This window comes from Tachypleus tridentatus, chromosome 12 (assembly GCF_004210375.1).
Source record: "Tachypleus tridentatus isolate NWPU-2018 chromosome 12, ASM421037v1, whole genome shotgun sequence".
Lineage (NCBI taxonomy): Eukaryota > Metazoa > Arthropoda > Merostomata > Xiphosura > Limulidae > Tachypleus > Tachypleus tridentatus.
This window is the reverse complement of record NC_134836.1, coordinates 88,376,605-88,400,136: the sequence shown is the minus strand read 5'-3', so window position 1 is coordinate 88,400,136 and position 23,532 is coordinate 88,376,605. Positions and strand designations below refer to the sequence as shown.

At 31.4% G+C, this 23,532-nt stretch overlaps 1 pseudogene across 2 annotated transcripts in view; it reads right to left on the bottom strand.

Moving 5' to 3' along the window:
- The window catches only part of LOC143233929 (5-hydroxytryptamine receptor pseudogene), a 126,882-nt pseudogene extending 103,690 nt beyond the window's left edge, over positions 1–23,192 (bottom strand). The window contains exon 1 of one of the 2 annotated variants that reach the window (XR_013018412.1): positions 23,069–23,192. The product of XR_013018412.1 is annotated as a 5-hydroxytryptamine receptor pseudogene, transcript variant X3 (transcript). The remainder of the gene's footprint in view (positions 1–23,068) is intronic. The other variant, XR_013018409.1, reaches the window with a different exon arrangement.
- Positions 23,193–23,532: the final 340 nt, after the last annotated feature.

Here is a 23,532-nt window from a genome sequence, read left to right as displayed (position 1 = left end):
TTATTAAGATCAAATATTAGAAAATAAAGTCGTCAGCAGATAGATGCTTTATTAAGATCATATATTAGAAAACAAAGTCGTCAGCAGATAGATGCTTTATTAAGATCAAATATTAGAAAATAAAGTCGTCAGCAGATAGATGCTTTATTAAGATCAGATATTAGAAAACAAAGTTGTCAGCAGATAGATGCTTTATTAAGATCAGATATTAGAAAATAAAGTCGTCAGCAGATAGATGCTTTATTAAGATCAGATATTAGAAAATAAAGTCGTCAGCAAATAGATGTTTTATTGACATTAGATATTAGAAAATAAAGTCGTCAGCAGATAGATGCTTTATTGACATCAGATATTAGAAAATAAAGTCGTCAGCAAATAGATGCTTTATTGACATCAGATCAGATATTAGAAGATAAAGTCGTCAGCAGATAGATGCTTTATTAAGATCAGATATTAGAAAATAAAGTCGTCAGCAGATAGTTGCTTTATTAACATAAGATATTAGAAAATAAAGTCGTCAGCAGATAGAAGCTTTATTAAGATCAGATATTAGAAAATAAAGTCGTCAGCAAATAGATGCTTTATTGACATCAGATATTAGAAAATAAAGTCGTCAGCAGATAGATGCTTTATTAAGCAGAGATTACAAAATAAAGTCGTCAGCAAATAGATGCTTTATTAAGATAAGATATTAAGAAATAAAGTCGTCAGCAGATAGATGCTTTATTCAGATCAGATATTAGAAAATAAAGTCGTCAGCAAATAGATGCTTTATTGACATCAGATATCAGAAAATAAAGTCGTCAGCAGATAGATAGATGCTTTATTGACATCAGATCATTAGAAAATAAAGTCGTCAGCAGATAGATGCTTTATTAAGATCAGATATTCGATAACAAAGTCGTCAGCAGATAGATGCTTTATTAAGATCAAATATTAGAAAATAAAGTCGTCAGCAGATAGATGCTTTATTAAGATCAGATATTAGAAAATAAAGTCGTCAGCAGATAGATGCTTTATTAAGATCAGATATTAGAAAATAAAGTCGTCAGCAGATAGATGCTTTATTAAGATCAGATATTAGAAAATAAAGTCGTCAGCAGATAGATGCTTTATTAAGCAGATATTAGAAAATAAAGTCGTCAGCAGATAGATGCTTTATTAAGATCAGATATTAGAAAATAAAGTCGTCAGCAAATAGGTGCTTTATTCACATCAGATATTAGAAAATAAAGTCGTCAGCAGATAGATGCTTTATTAAGATCAGATATTAGAAATAAAAGTCGTCAGCAGATAGATGCTTTATTAAGCAGATATTAGAAAATAAAGTCGTCAGCAGATAGATGCTTTATTAAGATCAGATATTAGAAAACAAAGTCGTCAGCAGATAGATGATTTATTGAGATCAGATATTAGAAAATAAAGTCGTCAGCAGATAGATACTTTATTAAGCAGATATTAGAAAATAAATTCGTCAGCAAATAGATGATTTATTAAGATCAGATATTAGAAAATAAAATCGTCAGCAAATAGATGCTTTATTGACATCAGATATTAGAAAATAAAGTCGTCAGCAGATAGATGCTTTATTGACATCAGATATTAGAAAATAAAGTCGTCAGCAGATAGATGCTTTATTAAGATCAGATATTAGAAAACAAAGTCGTCAGCAGATAGATGCTTTATTAAGATCAGATATTAGAAAATAAAGTCGTCAGCAGATAGATGCTTTATTAAGGTCAGATATTAGAAAATAAAGTCGTCAGCAGATAGATGCTTCATTAAGATTAGATATTAGGAAATAAAGTCGTCATCAGATAGATGCTTTATTAAGATCAGATATTAGAAAAAATATTTGTTCTTGATATCATTTACGTAATTTAATAGTTTCCTGTCCTATATAATATATCAGAAATACGATCAAATTACTTGACTTAATGAATATTGTAACTGATTCCTAAAGATATTTGGCGTATTTTTAATATGTAATTAAAACAGATAGGGTATTACAGAATATATTTTAAACTGTTTGTAAATACATTTGACAAAAGGCTCAGGAAACATGTTGATGGAAGAATCATTTGTTTTATTAAATGCATCTTTTATATGAAGAAAGAATATCTTGATTCGAAGGTTTTTGATTATGGTGTAGAACGCCCAATATTAATAATGATTTGAAAATATTGTTTGATCATTTTCCAGCAACTCTAAACTTGAACCTAAAATGATATGTATAATTTGATGCATTTGTTACTAAACAGTAATATTTGACTTTTAATTGTGTGTTTGCACTAAGATCATAAGTGTCATGAACATGTTTTTGTTAACTTTTTTAGGAAAAAAGAGTTGGTACAAACCTCCTTTTAATCAAAACTGGATCATTGCACAAGTAGAGCACATTTTTATGAATACATATTAGAACTAGCCTTGCTTTAGATATAAATTTAAATTTTAACACAAAAGCCGCTTCACGCTCATTTTCACAGGACCAAGACCAAGTTTTTTTTTACTTCTATTCCAAATTAAGAAATGATTTAGTATTACATCAATAAAAACATAGAATGAAAGTATATCAAGAAATGTCAGTTTTTTTCAAAATTCCTTTTAGTATAACATCTTGCTTTCATATCGAACACGACTGTGATATGTAAGGTTATATGAACACGTGGATCGCTTAAGTAGTTTTTTTTTTTTTTTGGAATTTCGCACAAAGCTACTCGAGGTCTCTCTGTGCTAACCGTCTCTAATTTAGCAGTGCAAGACTAGAGGGAAGGCAGCTAGTCATCACCACCCACCGCCAATTCTTGGGCTACTCTTTTACCAATGAATAGTGGGATTGACCGTCACATTATACGCCCCCACGGCTGGGAGGGCGAGCATGTTTAGTGCGACGCGGGCGCGAACCCGCGGATTACGAGTCGCACGCCTTACACGCTTGGTCATGCTTAAGTAGAGTACTGGAATACAAAACATCTTAACTCTATTAATATCAATACATTGCTACAAGACAAAAATACATTTCTCTTTGTAATGATTCTTCTTGAAACTTCTTAAAATATTAATGATGGCTTTTCAGAAAATCCATCTGAAAACCTTTATTTTTGTTTAGATAAAAATACGTGTATGGATATAATATTGTTTATTTTTGAATTAATGATTTACTCTTTCATAAAATATAACATCAATCAAGGCTATATAATATCGTTATAAAGTGCTGTAATTGTTAATAAACGTGCTAGTATATTTATTTATCGATTTACGAATGAGTAAAAAACATACAACAAAAACTATATAAATAAAACATTCCATATGGAATGTCACTCCGTTTGAATGTCTATCTTGTGCAGGATTTCCGTGTACCTTTCCTATATTAAAAGTAGCTAGAAGCTGCAATGCTTAGTGATTATTATATCGGAGTTTAGATGTTTCACAGAGAAGTAAAGAATAACCCATATTTGTTAATTATAGCTTTGAAAACGGAAAATGTATTGTCATAAAGAATGTAAATCACCTCTCATAGTTCTTTGATACGCAAATTAAATCGCTGATCATGTCACATGATATGAAATGCTAACTAATCGGTGATTTAGTCTATGCCACGTAAAGTTATCTCAAATAATCTTATCTAAGTTGTCACGTTCAAATGAATCGCAGAGTTTAAAGTCTTTTAAGCTTGGCCTGGCATGGCCAAGCGCGTAAGGCGTGCGACTCGTAATCCGAGGGTCGCGGGTTCGAGCCCGCGTCGTGCTAAACATGCTCGCCCACCCAGCCGTGGGGGCGTATAATGTGACGGTCAATCCCACTATTCGTTGGTAAAAGAGTAGCCCAAGAGTTGGCGGTGGGTGGTGATGACTAGCTGCCTTCCCTCTAGTCTTACACTGCAAAATTAGGGATGGCTAGCACAGATAGACCTCGAGTAGCTTTGTGCGAAATTCAAAAAACAAAACAAAAACTCTTAAGCTTTTTGTGAATAAACCTCAAAGAAGACATATTAATATTTCATTTGTGTGGTTGTGCGGAAAAACCATCGAACAAATAAAACCTTGACAATCATATAAAGCCTATTGCAAACTACAATATTGTATTGAACAAAATTGTTCAGTTGCTTAGATATTTGAAACAAGGCCAAACCGTGTGATTGTATAAACTGTCAGAAACAGACTTCATAAGGTCAACTGAATAACAGACGGTTTCTACAAACTGTTATAAACGTACTTTGAAAGCCAACAGAATATCAGACGCTCAGAAATGTAAAGCTTACAATATCAAGGCACAAAACACCTCGCTTGCAGTGATGCCTGACATGTTATGTCACTCCCACTTCTCCACCACCATCCCTTGTTATAAATGGTTCCACACATTCTTGAAGAGACTTACGACTGGAGTGGCCTGAATGCTCATCATGACATCAGTTTTATCATGTTTATTGTAGGACATTATCTTTGGATATAAACCACATTCCTTCAAGTGATCCGAAATATTAAATTCACGCTGAAACAGCGTTTGAGGAATGGCCAAGGATATTATAGAACCTAAAAATACTTTGATTTGATTTTTACAACACCAGTCAGTAAGGTGTCTTTATTGTTCGTAGTGGTTATGCTGCATATTAAAGGTCATCAACTATGAATGTTTAAGACCACTCATACTGAATGTCACACTTTTGAGTGTAGGCTAAACAAATGACAATTTCAACTCATATAAGGGATCACGAAGTGACTAATTTACACAAAAATGGACTTAGATGGTGATCGACATAATTTTATAATAGTAGCTTTGCTTTCTTGTAGCTAAAATATTATAAAATTTAACTACTCTCTAAATGTTTTATGCAGCGTAATATGAAATTATAATATTTCGTTGTACAAAATTTTAAGAATAAATAATAAATGTTGAAGTTAACTATTTCTATTGCATTCAAAAACCGGAATTTAAAAACAAAACAACAAAAATTGTTGTTAGAATACTTCCAATACTCTATTGAGGTAATTGAAATAACTAATTATATCTCAAGAATGTATCCTCATTAGCTTAATATTTCACTGTTATAGCGACGTAATGCTTTAATGTTGATACGTTCTGGAGACATGGGTTGTTATTTTATTTACCTTAATAGAAATGGTTCACAATAAACTCTAGTTTGCGTTAAATAAAGTTAAGGATAATAATGTCTAGTACCTTAACAATTTCCAATACAGTTAAGGTGTAAAGTGTGGCAAATTTACTGTCATAAGTTTTTTGCGTTGGTAGCTTGAAACATAATCTTGTTTTCTAAAAAAAACGAAAATTTTCAATATATATCTCAATATTACTATAAATATTCACCTCCGTAAAACATACCTTAATAATCAACGAAAAATTTCCCATAAATTGTGTTCCACTTATTAGAATCATCATCTTATTATCTATTTGGTACTATTCGTACAGAATATGTAATTATTAAGTATTTAAATCTCTCTGATTTCCCAAATTTTCATTCTATGGGAAAATAAATATTGATAGTCTATAAATAGATGCTAACAAACGTTTTCTGCTTCATTCTTTGACCAGTCTACAATTCTTGTCAAAGCTGTTTTCCACGTTCTTCTTCTACGTGAAAATTTGGTAGTGACCACTTATCTCAGTGATGGCTGTATTTTACCTCCCTCCCACTAATTGTGTTCTTGGACAATGCCTTGCTTGTGGGGCTACTGTTTATCTTAAATATACCAATTAAAATGTGCAATTTCTTGGTGATTGAATGTATGGTCTTTAACTGCAAGACTTTGATCAATAATTTTGTTTGTAAGCACTGTGGTGTTCTACGAAGCTGCTAAGGTTCGTGTGATATGATAAGGTATTGACGGTGGTAAATGAAGTTAGTTCCAGTCTTAAACAGGAGTGGAGTGCGTTGTCAACTGCAATCACCCACTCCATAATAACAAAGTTATCTTATGTAGAACTACACGTCGCGAACATGATCTGAGACACTAATTAGTCTAAATGATACATCTACGTTCCAGTCATTAATTATGAAATAATAAATTCTAATACTTCCTAAAAAATATAAATTTTTGATCAAAGCTAATGAAATTCAATCAAGTAAGTGAATTATTTAAACAGTGATGTAAAAATTAAGCTAATTGCTAGTTCTGAAGAATTAATACAATTAAAATAAATACGACTTTCTCAGAATTACAATTTGATAAAGCAAGTGTTGTAAGATTGTGTTAAAACTAGACAGTAAGGTCTAGTTACATTAAAATGTTGCATATAAAAGTAATATGTATATTTTAGAAAAATGTTGTACTTACGTATAAGTTAAAAATATTTTTTTAAATTGCTCATTCACTGAAATTTACCCTAAATGGGACATTTATCTTTCACAATAAAGATTTCAGTATCTGTTGTGAGTTATTCAGAAACGAAACTTTTACGTGGGCTAAACGTTCAAGTTATAGATTTCACTCCAGTTATTGATTTATTCATAAAGACGGATAGTTTTATAAAACAAGATTGGTAAACTGAAGTAGCTATTATATCCATGAGGTATTTCTGTTTCTGTACTTTTTTTCAATTTCTTAGAATATGAAATGAAAGAAAAAATAGAATGACAGTGGAAAGAGCAGGATTCACTGCAACATCCTATTCTATACTGTTATATTTCAAAGTTACTCAGTTTGTCTTAGAGATTATGCGCAATCAGGCTAGCCTAAGCCTAAGTTATAATTATAGAATAAACATGTCTTAATGACAAACGTTATTTCGTATATTTGCATACATACCGTAACATTTTAAATATTTAATGGACTTAAACTAAGCATTTTATACTAACGGGTGTGTATTAGCTTCAAATGAACAAAATATATACTTACTGCTTTTGATCAATGCCTTACATATCTTGCTAATAAAAGTAAAAACTCTGCATGTCCCTTAGTATTTAAGTATTTAATAATTAAGATAATGATTATAGTTGCATAAAATATCAGCAAAAACGCATGCGCGTAATGCTGAATAAGTTTATTAAAAGATCTAATAAATTAGAGTTTCATATTCCAAATATTTCAGGTCCGACATGACCAGCTAGGTTAAAGCGTTCGACTCGTAATCCGAGGGTCACGGGTTCGAATTTCTATCACACCGAATATACTCGCCTTTTCAGCATGGGAGCATTATAATGTTGCGTTGGGTGGTGATGATTAGCTACCTTCCCTCAAGTGTAAGACTGCAAAATTAGGGACGACTAGCACAGATAGCCTTCGTGTAGCTTTGCGCGAAATGCAAAAACCAACTATTTTACGTTTAACAGAAACGTTTCGAGCTCTGCGAATGGTGAACAATAAACAAAGTTTAAGTAATATTAAAGTACCAATTAAAAAAAAAGATATCTTTGGAAAGTATAATAAAGGTATGTACTTTTTTTTTAATGGAAAACGTTTTGAAAAAAATGGGTTAAAGAAGTTTTATAATGGCGAATCTTATTCCTTAAAATTCTATGGTTGAAATTTAATATTCTATTAAGAATTTTTTTTTCATATTTGATCGAGATGCGCGTCGTAAACTGATTTATATTTTTACGGACAACAGGTAAATATGTTCAGTTGTTTATTCGTAAATCAAAAGTATATTTTTAGTTTGAAAATTTCTTCCTATAATTAAAGTTTATGAATATTTTAAGAGAGATGTTGTGTTCGGTTTATTGTTTTCTACCCCTTGAAACAGTCGAAGTATAGCCATCCATTATTATTCAGTAGCATGTGCATTACTCGCAGAAATCATAATACGTGAAGACTAAACCTAACTGGTACAATTTAACAAGCTTCTTTGTGTATTCCTCCTTAGTAACGTGGGTGTGTGTTTTCTTATAGCAAAGTCACATCGGACTATCTGCTGAGTCCACCGAGGAGAAACGAACCCTCCTAGTAACTCAACGGCATATCTGCGGATTTACAACCCTATAAACCTGGTTTCTGTACGTATGGTGAGTAGGGCACAGATAGCCAATTGTGTAGCCTTGTGCTTAATTACAAACAACAACTTTGTGTAATTTCAGTCTAAGTTTTATTTATTTCACCTCCAATGGCAGAGCGCTAAATCTATGGGCTTACAACGCTAAAGATCGAGTTTTGATACCTGTAATTGGCTCAGCATAAATAGCCCACTGTCGAGCTTTGTGGTTAACCATAAACAAAGAGATATTTATATACTTATTTATTGTACGTTATCGTTCACCCAATGACCCTCATCGTCATGTCTCTACTATAAAGAAAAAAATATGTAGATGTTTAATATTTACAGTAGATTCCCACGAATTAAAAACACAAAACAAAACAGAACATTTATAAATCTTTTGTACTTGAAAAGTAACCCCAACATAATTTGATGTTATATTCTTAAGGATTAACTATTTCTATTAATTAAATATGCAAGCTCAGGAATTCCCAGTTTCATTGAATCACTTTGTGGACAAACGTGTCTGATTACCTTATTGAGGAAACCATTTTGAAAATTTGGCGAAAGGATAAGAACAATACAAAACCATTTATAGCTAGAAACATCTTTTAAGTAATACAGTAAAAATATACATCATTCATATAATTCCAGTTCTTTGCTTTATTGGTCGTTTAAGTGCCTGTCGTTTCGTTTGCATATTTTTTCTCCCGGTCTGATTAACCCCAACTTTCATAACAGAAATAAACGAATATTAGTTAGTTTGTTGGTTTAAAGTTAAGCATGAAACTACACAATGGGCTCTATGTTTTCTGCTCACCAAGTTTCTAGTGTTGTAAGTTCGCAGACTGTGTCATTTGGCGGGGCGGAATATTAGTTCAATAAAATCTTAGACAAACAATATTGTTAGAAATGTTGCTTTCTTAACACTAGAAATATTAATGCAACAAGCATGTTTCTAACACAATAGACAAGTATAAACACATTTACTAAAAGTCAACATACTTTTATTCTGTAATATGATAATGACAGTCACGAGTTTAAATCTCATTATAATATTCAATCGTACAACACCTTTCATGTTCTTCTCTTAATCAAGTTGAGTGCAAATTTTTACATGTTGAGGTTCTCCATTGTTGAGTGTATCGTGAAACTAATGTTAATAAATCCATTTTTGGTTAACAGAGAAATGTTAGAATTCAGAGATGTCTTAACGCTGTTTCTTATAGACATGAAAATAATATTCAAAATTGACTCTGAAAAAAATCAATTTAATTGTATTTCAGTAATTGTGTTGTCAAGACGTCTAGTACGGGTATTAAAACAACCAACCGTATTGGAATATATTTTTACTTTAAGTGGGTTTTTCGTCCTTATGAATTTCAGTCAATTGTTGAAATGACATATTTACGAATCCTTTGTATAGAAAGTACAAAGTATAGTTCCTTTGCAAAAAAAAAAACAACAACAACAAAAAACTATTACACAGTCAACAGTGTTTTAGCTATACAATACAAGAGTGATACTCTAAGAAAGCTGTCATATCAAAAAATAACACATAGTGCTGCAATTCTACATTTTACAGGGTAAAAGAGACTAAAGTGAGTTACCAGAAGGAAAAACCATATACTACAATATTATGCACTGAAGAAACACAAAGGGGAAAGGGAATAATGTATACGTGGATACATTTCACGTGGATAAAAAAACACAACAAAAACAGATCGGGTTAGATGAAGACACATTGAAACTTCTGTGTATGTTTATGTTACTAGATACACTTATGGTAACCAGGTTTATAGCAATTCTTAATAAAACACTGAACTATAACTTCAGCTGAATGATGGTTTAGAAAAAAATATAAACTAAAGTCATAAAAACGTGTACAAAAATTATATGACAAACGAAATTCCCCTCTGAATTACGGGAACACTTGAGTCAGCGAGCTAGAGGACTGTGGGCAAGGTGTGTGGTTTTATTTGTATTACATCAGTTATAAATAAGTATATTAACCTAACATCGACCAGGCATCGCCAAATGAAAACGTGTCTGGACTGTGAATAGATTAAAGGCCAGTAGCCGCAAAAATGGACTCCGAACGTTGATCCGTGAGTGCGATATAAGAGTGACAGTTAAGTTCTATTATTCGATTAGAGAAGCCTTAGAATGGTGTTAAGTATTGTAACTAGCTGCTTTCCTCTAGTGTATTAGGAGCTTTGCAAATAGCCCTTGCAGGAGATTCATAGAAAAAAAACAATTTTACACAGTTCAAAATACCAAAACAATCGGCCAAGAAGATTTTGGTTAGTTGTTTGTGTAACTTTCTATTAATTCTGTGATTTTGTGTTTCGTGTAGTCAAAGAAACTACCTTGAAGTCCTAATTTTGTGATTTTATTAGTGCGTATTATTTTACTGGAATATATGTTCTGTTGTCACAAGTTGAATTTCTTCGTGTTAATGATTTTAACGCAACCTATCAAAAGCATGTTAACTCTCAAAAGTCGTCCGTCACACTTAAACGATGCGTAGGTTAAAAAATTTGACAAGAAAAACACAAAACTTTTTGTTTTCTACTCTCTAAAAATAAGAATGTTAAATCTCGTAGTACACATAAGAACGTATGTCTAATTATTCCAAAATATTTCAGTTACGTTAATGACAACTATTAAGATAAGTTTATACTTAGATAAAACATTCAAAGAATGACATAATATTTTAAAATCTAAGAATATTATAAATTATATATATATATATATATATATTATTATGATCGATTTTCAGAGGACAAAAACATCAAAAATAACTAGTCGGTAGCTTTAATTAAAAATAAGAAACCTGCAGTTAATGAGACTCAGTTTGCATGATGTGAAAAATATGCAAACCAAATTATTGAAACTGGATTTCATGCGAATAACAAAATTACCCGCGACTATTTTCTGAATGTTATTTCTGTCCACATCTGTCTTTCTTCACTTCAGTGAATAGAAAAGCTTAGAACAGGCACTTCACTATTAGAAAATAACTTTAATTATTTTCAGTTCAATAAGAAAAAATAGCATCACTTCATTACTTAACGAGAACAGTGTTTTCAAAACAAACTTTAATGTTTAAACATGAATTGTTAGCCCTACAGCCAAAAGCTGAACATCACAATAAGAGAAGGTTATATTAATAAGTAAAAATCAATGAAATTTGTATTTCTATTTATGGTAAAGCTACCAAGGCTATCTACCACCGTCTTTAATTTTGAACATTTATTGATCAGTTGGACACCAGTTTGTCAGTTGCACTTTACTCCCCACCATCCAAGTTAAGAGTTGGACGATCACTGTTATAATGTACAGAACATATCTTAAGTATGCATGGATCCCAACCCGGATTCCCAGGTGCGAAATGTAAAGCTTCACTGTGGGGCCATCTTTTCCTATAAATTTTTTTAAAGAAATCTATCATAATATTTGTTTGGGTTGGTACATACATTAATTGTATGTACACAGTATTACATTTGTAATCTTTAAAAGAAATATAAGAAAAAAAACATTTCCTGCAAATGTTTATTATAAAATAATATCCGCAGTTGAAGTAATACCATTATTAGTATATTTTACCTAAAGTTTTATTAAATACGTTTCATACTGCAATTATATATTAGGAGGAATTTCTGCCTTTTTCGCTTAAAATTACAATTACTTCCCATGGACAAGATCCTTTGAAGGACAATTAAATTGGAAACTTGCATTTGAAAGATTACAAATTCATTTCTTTCTCTGTTTGGCCTTACAGTAGCACAACAGTATGTCTGCGGGCTTACAACGCTAGAAACCTTGTTTCAGTACTGATGGGGAGCAAAACAATTGTGTAGCTTTGTGCTTAGTTACAAACAAACAAGCTCTGATAAAGATTACGTTAAGGTATCTCTGATCCTTAAAGATGGGCAAATTTACATACTGAGAAAATACTATTAATCACTTGTTACAACCATCAAGTTGAGCACAAAACAAAAGTATGATGTTGAAATCACTTAAAGTACACTTCAACTCATGTATGTCATATGAATAATTAATGCAGCAGAGATAAAGAAACACATAACATAAACTGTTTTAACACCATAATTTTCCTAGAAATCATAAAAAACATGTGGAAATTGATAAACATGGTTACGAATATTTTATTCTTACGTGAGCAAACTTACTAAAAAATCTTACACTGGTTACAGGACTACTTCAGTAGTAATTCTTAAATCAGATTTTCTTTCGCTATTGGTCAAGTTACTCTTTCAAACCATTTAATAATTGTTATACTGATCAGAAACACCTCATTTTATACTAGTCGGAAACGCTTAGTTTTATTAAATTAAACAGTGTGTACATTTTTAATAGTGTCTCCAGCCTTATTATTATATATTGTAGTTGTATAAGTTGCAACAAAAAATAAAACCACTACGAATGTTTTACTGAAACTTGAACAGAAATAATGAATACAGTATTCACTATGTCATAGGATAGTTCTAAAACTATTACAAGCATATTAATTTTTTTTCCTTTCATGAAACAAATCTCTAGTTCTTCACTTTTCGTCATTGACAAAAATCCAGTGTTTAACTGATGCTCATTAATTGGAAAGTAATTTATGAACTTATAGCACACTCATTTCTAGATTTTGTGTTTTCATTGTTTTTATAGTTCGTTGTTGTACTCTATCAGTACGTGGTTTTCTGCAACGATTTCGGTTAGTTTTCTAATCGTAGACGATTACGATTGGGCCCGGCATGGCCAAGCGTGTTTAGGCGTGCGACTTGTATTCTGAGGGTCGCGGGTTCGCATCCCCGTCGCACCAAATATGCTCACCCTTTCAGCCGTGTGGGCGTTATAATGTGACGATCAATCCCACTATTTGTTGGTAAAAGAGTAGCCGAAGAGTTGGCGGTGGGTGGTGATGACTAGCTGCCTTCCCTCTAGCCCTACACTGCTAAATTAGGGACGGCTAGCACAGATAGCCCTCGAGTAGCTTTGTGCGAAATTCGAAAACAAACAAACGATTACGATAGCAGATAGTGGTAACTAACTCTACTGATTTTCGTGCTTCCTTATGTATGTGTTTTAATATTATTATTTATATCTATGTTTCATAAGCCTTCATCAAATTCGGCTGGGTATATTCCATTAAAACGTAAACGATATACTACATAGAACACTGCGAATATCCATGATTTGTTTAACGATTTGATTATTTTTCATTGAAACTGAATTTATGTAACTATAAATACGTAATGCATGGTATGTTATTTTGAGCGACTTCAGACGTGTTTAGACAAAACCTCAAACATAAAATCACCTGACTCAATAAATAATTGTTGGGTGGAAAGTAAACCTAATGTAACAGTAAATTTTTTAAAAGTTGTAACATTCAACATCATCCATAAGGAAGTATATAACTTAAACTTTATTCTCCATAAATGAATAAAAAATTTTGAAAGAAGTTAATTAAAAACTGTTAATTTAAAAGAAAAAAAGGTTCTGATCCTCAAAAGGTACAGAATCAAAGTGAATCAAAATGCAGCCTAGAACTACAATAGATAAGTACTGTAGGAGGGACTGAGTCAAGATAGTAATTGGTTTGTACCTTGAGAAATTAATGTAGACAATATTTCCAGCTTAGTTTGTTTACTTTTTTAGAGTTTCTAGTTCTAGACTTGAAAATGTAATCTTTACATTTTGATTCAATTTGTTTCTGTACTTCTTTTACTCATTTTTACTCCCACTTTTGAGTTAACAATTTTTCAATTATCTTGTAAATATAGAACTGCTGACAACTAGAACTTTAAGAAAAAGCATTTTTATTATCATGTACTTTTTATATTTCTCAAAGCACAAGAGACGAAAATCGTTGGACTAAGATATTAACATCAATATCCTATCAACAAGCCATTGCTCTTCTCTTTTATGGAGTCATCTAATAATTTGGAGTTATCTGATAGTTTTATTTATCAGTAAATTTAGCATGGTCGTTAATTATCAAAAATAGTCTTTGCTGTCAATCTTTCAACTAGGTTGACGAACAAGAAAATGTCTAATAAATTCTTTAGCAGAGTTAATATTATTTGCTTTTGCTCTCATAAATTTCGAATCCTCTTTAGACTGAGATTATCTAAATTCATCTTTGTTTAGACAATGTTATTTTATTCAGATATATCAATAAGAAATAAACTCTCTAACTAACTGTTTTGTTCATTCTGTGAGAAGATTCTCCACATTAAAAGAGCTTAACTGATAAGAGTTAACACTGTTTTAAGGTGTGCAATTAGTTTGAACTTTGGTGAAATCATTCAGCTAATATTAGAAATCATTTAATAAACCATTTCTTTATTGCTTATTCAAGTGAGCCTTACGGTGTGTACAAATCGAAAAATGTGATGGTTAATTAAAGACGAAATGATAACGCGAAGGTAAAATGTGTTATACATAAATTTTACTAGAAAACTGTATTTGACTAATGAGAAAAATAATTCGATTAAAGTGATTATTTATCACTCATATAATATTTTTATATCACAGTTAATGTCAGGTTACATAATTTACTTTTATGTTACCAAAACATCGCATATTATTTAATTCATTATATGACCTCCTATTAAGCTATGTTACATATTTTAGAATGTAATAATACCAGAACTAATAGTATTAATGTGAACAAATTAGACCCATGGTTATACTATATAACACTATCTTTAATAATGTAAGTAAATAAATTATTTGACATTGAAATAATAGAGCTGATTTCTTTTGTACTTTATTAATCAGAAAATCCTTACATTAATCTTTATCAATACATTAGGTATTTGCGGTGCATCTGCCACACACTAGTGTATTGCTGAACCACCCAAGAACCTAAATATTGTGTAGCTACCACTACTGATGGAAAGTGTTTATAAATATTTTGCCTTTACTCTACATTAGCCCCCCGCAAGTACAACGGTATGTCTCCGGATTTACAACGCTAAAATCAGGGGTTCGATTCCCCTCGGTGGGCTGACCAGATAGCCCGCTATGGCTTTGCTATAAGAAAAACACACACTGCTCTACATTATTTTCTAAGTCAAATGCACATCTGCTGATTTTCTAACGAAATGTTAGATATTTTCAGAGAACAAGAAATATGATAGCTTGTGTGATGACAATTTTTCAACCTGTTTTTGAAATTCAGAGGCTTCATAATTTTTCTTCTTTTATTTAGATTGTCATTGTATGTTTACACAATTTTCATCATCTCAGTTCTTTATTTCGTTTTTTTAAGATGTGGAGATTTTTACAATGTTTTATTTTTATAAAAGTTGTAGTTTAATATGGCCCACAAAGTTATTAGTAAATGAAGTGTCACCTTTAATATCTATGGCAGCATCGCTAGTTTGGTAGGTTTCCAGATGTTATATAGTGTTGGGCTACACTTCAGTTACTGTTGAAGAGAGTTGTTGAGAAATGTGACAAACCAACAAATACCAGGTGAGCCATATAATTTATAGAAGCTTTTTATGCCAGTTTCTCACATTCGATTAGTGAGGAAAACCTCGTTGTGCCTTACAAGTACGTTAATATATAATTCCACTGATTAATTTAAAGTAATTCCACCTGACATTCCAGCTATTTGTGTTCTACAAATGCAATATTTAACTTGACTCTATAAACTAAATAAAACTTATTATTCATTATTTAAGAACAATTTTCGGAGCATTACATTATCAAAGGACTTTGAGAGTTAGCGCAGAGTGTCGAAAACATCTCTCTAAAATCAAGTGCCGCCAGAAGCAGGTTATAGTAACTGTTCTATTTATAGATTGTAAGGAGTATTATTATAATATCGTTTTATTTTTACTTCAAAATGTTCAATGACATAGAAAAAATATGAAGACTGAATATATCATCTCTTTGAGGTCCAGCGATTGCGCCACACCCTAATTTCCTATACCGCATACTTATGATTTGTTTGCTTAGTAAAGCAGCATCATATTTCTGTGATATGATATTGAACATAATCAACAACGATAAAATGATAAGATTTCCTAACTGATTTTACAATTTCATTTGCAGAGTTTATTCTCAAGAAGATTTATCTGATAAAATATATTACGGTGATATAACATTATAAGGAAAGCTAACATTTACCGCAATAAGTGGTCGATTTCTTTCCGTTCATTTAGATACGATAATCATTCAAACACAATGAAACTAGCCAACATATTAAATTCACATCAAATGCATTTAAGCTATTTTATTATAGTGTTATAGCAACTAGCATTATCGCTAACTCTATGTTTAGTTTGAGCATATCGATATATTCAACCAGTTTTAAGTTAATAAACACAGTAGGTTGTTAAAATATGTTTGTAACACTACACTCTGTTTACAAATAGTTAATTTTATTCATGTGTTCGTGACAACCGTTTATTGCTTGATATTTTTATTAAGAAGACACTACAGATATTCATTAAAATAAATCACATATCATTACTTTTTTATACTGTTATATATGCAATATATATGAATATTTCATATAAATAACGTGAGTAAAAATGAATATTTTTAATACGTACATACAAATAGTTTTAACAAAAATAATCTAATTTTGGAAGAAATGCAAACATAACAAACTTGTGTGTGTTTTCTCACAGCAAAGCCACATCGGGCTATCTACTGAGCCCACCGAAGGGAATCGAACCTCTGATTTTAGCATTATAAATCCGAAGATATACTGCTGTACTAGCAGGGGCGACAGACTTATAACGGTGAGACAAAATACGAAACCCAACAGCAATTTCACCATATCAAAATCGCAACTAATGAGATATTGTGACATTTTCTCAAACCGCGGCATCCATTTTGCAGTTTTGCGCTTAATAACAAAACATTCTCCAAGCTTTTAGTTCCTGTTTTTCTAAATATGAAATTATGTGAAACGTGACATTTTTGCAGAGGACTGAAATTTGCTAAACATAAAACTTGGTATGGGTTAAAAGTTGGAGGTAATCGAAAGTAGCTTTTAAAATTTTAAAAGCAATGCCTCTTTCATGACCTTACGGTTTTTCTGTGTAGCAGTGCAAATATTCTCAGCGAATTTTTTTTAAATTGGAAACTGTCTTCTGGGTCGAGTTTGGGCTCCCCGAGATGTTGGAAATAGATTTTAAAAAGACATTTCAAAAGCTTCTTCGGCTATCTTTAAATATTTGGAAGGGGGCTTGAAATCGATTAAGAAAACAGTTTACGACCTAAATTGGTGGAAAATACATGCGCTATTATGCAGAGCGTCCATAAGAACATGATAAAAGCATTTCTGAAGACACCTTAAAAGCTACTTATAGTTAACTCCGACTAATTGCTGAAAAGCACGCGTTAGATGAATGTTTGTTGTAAAGCTGAATACCTGAAACAACTGATAAATCATAGGCACAGAAGCTCCTATTATAATTTAACATAATATCCATTATTTTATAGTTAACAAAAAAACTTAATCCTTTTTTAACCACATTCAAATATTGATCTCACTAAACTGAAAAGAACCTTGTTTGTTTTAGATCAAATCCATATTGGGCTATCTGCTGTATCTAATGTAAGAAATCGAATCTTGGATTTTAGCATTGTAAGTTCGTAGTCTTACTGCTATCCCACCAGAAGATAACTAAAAAAAAATCTGGAATTTACGTTTCATGTAAATTAAAATAAAAGTCTAGACAAACAATATTTCATATTTGACTTTTATTTTCCTTCAACTTGACGCCTGAATACTATATATTGACGGTTGCACCAACATAGTTTAGGACAAGTAAAATTAAACAAGAAAAAGATACTGCGTAATAACACCTGTGTTACCGAAAGGGCGCATTTACTTGGCATGCTTCTTATTTAGAGTTCAACTCTTTTTATCTTAAAACATATATTTAAATTACCCATTAATTATTTGTCGTTAAAAAACGAAGATGCCAGCTTTGTATGTTTAACGTTACTAAACCAAATTGTATGTGTAAGTTCAAAAATAGGTAAAAAGATGCAAATTACAGACAGGTTATGGATTAGAAAAAAATCATCATATATTTTTTGAAATAATAACAAATTAATATAATAGTTGGTGTGATTAATCCCGAAGCTATACAAAGGGCCATTTCTGCACTGCTTACCAGGGTTATCGAAACTCCGTTTCTAGGGATGAAAGTTTCTAGACATTACGTTACGCCATTGAGGGGTGGGAAGTAATAGAATAATTAGTGAAGAATATCAACATACAGAGTGAAGTGTGGATTAGCTAAGATTCTATCATTATCATACTAACAAGCAATGATGAAAATGTGTGTAAATTGTACAGCAGCACATGATTAAACTCAGAAACGACTTAAATTGCTAATTCTCTAAGACAAAGAGTTTACCGAACGTAACATAAGCAAATCATTATTCTCGTTCTTTTAATTAAATATACAACGTTAACTTGATATTTTTAGAGATTGTTTTCTAAAACCTTGTTTTCAAGTAAAACAAGTAAAATTGAAAGGAATGGCCGGAAAGTAAAACATAAAAGACGTTTAATCATTTATAGCTTATGAAGTTTACAGAAAAAATACTTTGGTATTTTTACGGGTGCTATAAAGTTAATCAAAACAGTCTTTCGGCTTTCCATTAAAAATTATTTTGTTTTACAATAACGAGTTCGAAGGAAAATCCTTTATCTTTGCACAACTTAAGTTTCCTCAACATTTTGTTATATCACGTAAATTGAAATAAACTGATCAAATGATTGATGACAATGAATCTCCCGCGATCAGAATTAATGCGGGAAGAAAATGACAGATTTATATTAGGTTTGTAGCTAAAAATCTTGTTTTCAGAGAATTGCTTACTCAAGGTTGGCAGTTTAGATGGATTTTGAATTACGAAGACCATTCTACTTCCAAGATCAATAGTAATTTTAACATCAGATGCCTAAATAGAAAGTAAAGAAAAGTAAGAATTACGACATGACTTCCGCCTTAAATTCATAATTCTTGGTGACTCAAAGGTGAAAAATAGTCTTGAAGAGATGAATCCATACTCTTCTTGGTTTAAGTACAGATCTTTTCGAATTTTTTTGAAGGATGTGAAGAAAATTATACTCTCGACTGATTATAAGTTCCACAGTTTCCTATACGAACGACAAATCATGAGGCGGAATGAAAATTAGAAAAAAATCAAATTCCGTTATCATGGCTAGTATAAAAATCAAGTTATTTTATCTACAAGTTCAACAGTATCTTTCTATGTATACTTTGTTATTTTTCAAAGTAATTCATTTCAAGACAGTGATAAGTATTGGCTCATTCAAGTTTCAAATAAGAACAATATTAATTCATCTTGTGATGAACTAGGTTTGTCGGGTTAGAAAAGTGGTGAAATTGAGATGAGTTTACAGAACAGTTCTTTTTATTTTCAAACTACAGATATAAAAATGCAGGATTAGCATTCCTGTCCAAATAATATTTTTATCAGTTTCATATTCCTATACTCACTGTTATCGTTTGAATTTTACGAGTGTGTTTTATATGTTGTGTAGTTACTATAGCCTTCTGCCATTATTATTTATAAACCATTTCTAGATTTAATTTGTTAAAGTTATGGTTTAGCTGTTAATTTCTCTTGTTGTAGTTTTCAGTACTTTTTAGAGAGTTGAACAAATAGATTAGCCATTAAACAACATTCTAATTGCTTATATTTCAGATTTATTAAATAATATTTGAGTCGTCAAAAATGGCTAATTGCGTGAACATGCGTCTTTAATCAGGAAATACGAGATATAGTTAAAAAGTGTTCAATTCAGAATTTCTCAAGCATTTACAATAAACAGTGGCTTACGCGTTATTTCTAGAACTTATAGAATAGGTCGTCTTTTCAATTATATATTTAAAAATGGCTGGTATGGGTAGAGAAGGCACTAATAGAGTAGCGAACAACGTTTCGACCTTCTTCTTAACCTGACGATGACCGAAGAAGGTCGAAACGTTATATATAGCTTTCTCTACAAGTGGGTTTTCTCGTCATCACGGAGGTCTTCTTGTCACATATCACTGTGGGTTTTCTCGTCATCACGGAGGTCTTCTTATCACATATCACTGATTACAATAAGTACAACAACTTGAGACATGTATGCGATTTATCTGAACAATTACTCTCACTGCATGAAGTTGTATATCTTCCACGCTTCTTTCCTGTCACATAAAACATACTTGCCCTTTCAGCCGTGGTAGCGTTATAATGTGACTGTCAATCCCACTATTTGTTGGTAAAAGAATAGTTCAAGAGTTGGCGGTAGGTGGTGATGACTAGCTGCCTTCCCTCTAGTCTTACACTGCTAAGTTAGGGACGGCTTGCGCAAATAGTCCTCATGTAGCTTTGCGCGAAATTCACACCAAACCAAACCATATTTACGCTTCTTCGTATGTTACAGGGCCTACAATTAAATAATAAATACACGCACGATTATATAAAAGTGTCGAATGAAGTTTAAATTCTGTGGTATTCGGTTGTTGCTATCAAATTGGTTGTAGAGTAGCTAAACATGTTTGTTACTACAGCACTTATGTCCTTATATACTGAAGCCATTAATATGTCTTATAGAACAAGATATTAGTAATTTGGATTTTTATTCCTTAATGGGACCGAACGTGGCTCAATGGCTAGTTTGTTGACTGTGAAGTTGAAGTTCCAGTAATTGGTCTGACAAAAGTTGCCCAAGACTTGGCATGGACTTTGCAAAAAATTTAGTAAACAAACAAAAAGATTTCACATCATAAGTTCAAAAGAAGGCTATAATTTATTATTCCAAGTAAAGTAAACCTTAAAAGTAAATATATTGATCAAATACATTTGGACATGAATAAAATACAAAGTTGAATAAACCATGTTATTATAAATAAATATTAATGAATCAGGTTCTATTTTTGTGAAATGATTCTAGTAAAAGTTTGAAAAATTGTTAGCTTTACTACGAATGAATTATTCACTCATCATCTAGCAACAGGTAAGATTAGAACCTGAGTAAGGCAGAAAAATGTTGTTGATTAGATATTAATTTCTTATTTAATTAACAGTTTCTTTAAATATTAATAAACTCTTGTTTGATTAATAATTTGTTTAGATATAGATAAATTCTCGGACATTTTGCTACATATTGGTTAAATATATTTTTTTTATTCTGCCGTCATTGTTTTTGCAGTTAAATTAGATTCATGATTTGTAGAAATATATTTGTCTTTTTAGTGCAAAATTCTACTCTTTAAATAATTCTCACAAAAAATAAATTTCTACCTTCCCTAATTTTAAAATTTAGAAAATTTACTTAATACCCTCATTTTATCAAAAAAATATTTTGTTATGACGATTCGAGTGAAATCCAAACTCTGACTGAGAAGATTGATGCAGATGATTCTATGAACGTGGAAAGTTTTGTGAACGTTGACAAGAATGTTTTAACAGAAACTGATGAAATTGATTTAAAATCTACAATAAAATCTCAAGATGGTAACAGTGTGAGAGATTCAGAAGATGAACAAAATGAAAAAGATAGTGAGGAAATAGAAATTCCTACTTCATCACAAGTGTTAAGTTATATTAAAGGTATTAAATTGTATGCAAAAATGAAGGGGAAATTGAACTTCATGAAAGGCCGTAGAATCAGCTTTCTCTTTTAACCGCATGATAAAGCTCACTAAAAAACGAAACAGTTGAAATTGGACACTTTTTTCAAATAAATTTGATTAAGAATTTGTGTACTTATGTATATTTTGAATGTCTATTTTTGTTCTTATTCTAATAAATATAACATAAACAGTATGATAACTTCATTCACAAACGTCTTACTTTTTTTGAATCAAGCAATTATAACTCTCCGCTCAAAAATTATACATAATTAAGGAAATGCATGTTCATTTTCTAAGCCGGAAAACCTATTTAAGCTGAAATTTTACTCGGTCCCGTGCGATTCTGCTTAAGACAGGTTTTACTGTATTTGTAATGATTAGAGATAATTTCATAAACAGTAATTGTAGAGAATGGTCAGGTTTTATTAGTACACATAGGTGAGGTTTGCAGAATTAGTTTGTTAAATTATTTTTAAAGCCTCCAACATCCAGGGTTGTGAAAGTAGATGTGTGTGATAGTTTATAGTGAAACCTTCAATTTGTGTTTTGGTGTATTAATGTCTGGGTTAACTGAAACTTATGTCCATTTTTATTTATTCAAATTCCTTTTTTTATTGAAAGATTATGAAGTTTGCCTTTTTTTGCTGTTGTTTGAAATTAACCATAAAATTGCGCAATGGGCGAACTTTGCTCTGCCCATCACAAGTATCGAAACCCGATTTCTAATGTTGTAGAAATATTGCTGTGCCACTTGGAGGGCAAGTTATGGAGATACGTAAAATAGCATTTCGATAAACACAACGAGAATACAGTATTTCCACAGGTCAAATTATTTTTTATTTCGAAAAGATCAAAAAGGTATGCTCTTAGAAAATATAACGTATTTAAGTTTTTGGCTGCACGAGTTCTGAGGAGCGAAATATCGAACAACTACAAATTAATTGTTATCTGTATTTCAGATGTAAAATAAGAAATAGAATATATTTCAATAAGTAATGCAGCATATATTGGCTTATCTAGTAAAAAACAGCTTTATAATTCGGGCCAGAGCTATATTGTGAAAAACTATTTGGTATTCAAAACTGTGTTGAAAATTAAACTGCTATATATTAATTCTAACATTATAAATATTAATACTCTCCTGAGTGGGTCCAAAAAATTCAATCAATTTTTACCAATTATTAGTAAAATTAGTAGAAGAGGATAGGGAAACGGGACTCCCATAATTATTACGTGTTAATCGTTTCGAACTAGTTTTTGTACTTTTAACAAAAAAATACCAATTGGACTTCAATTGTATGTTTTTAACTACATGAAATAAGTCGAGGTGTTTCTATAAAGAAAAATACGTACTTAATTTATAAGCTTGAAAAAAACGACAACGATTCTGTCTTTAGAAATAACGTTCTAACTGTGTTTATAATTGCTAATTCTGAATACTTGTAAATGCTGTACAACAGAAACAACATAAAGCATAACGAACTTACAAAATTAGTTCCTTTACCAGAGATGATCAGGGAAGGGAGGAACTTCTTGGCGACAGAACGGGCACGGATTAGTACAATATGGACAGCAAAATCTGCTGAGGTTTGACTGTACGACTCGTGTAAGACAGACAGGTCACTTGTAAACCTTACAACGTCTAATAACCAGTCTCTTTTGCCTGCGCGAGGCTTTGAGTTACGACGAGAGCGTTCATTGGTTGGAAGTAGCGCGCGTGAAATCGACCTTATTTCACGTGTATATATATATATATGTATAACATTGTATGCATATGAATACGTGTTTATTTACTCTGTGTACACACATATGTTAGGCTAGTTTTTATTTTCAGGTGAATTTTCAGGTTCAAAATTCCATCGAAAACGTTAAACGTTTTACTTCGTTCATTTCGAACCATATTTAGAGGCTGTTCAATTAGATTGAAGTAGCCCCGTGTACTGTATGCATC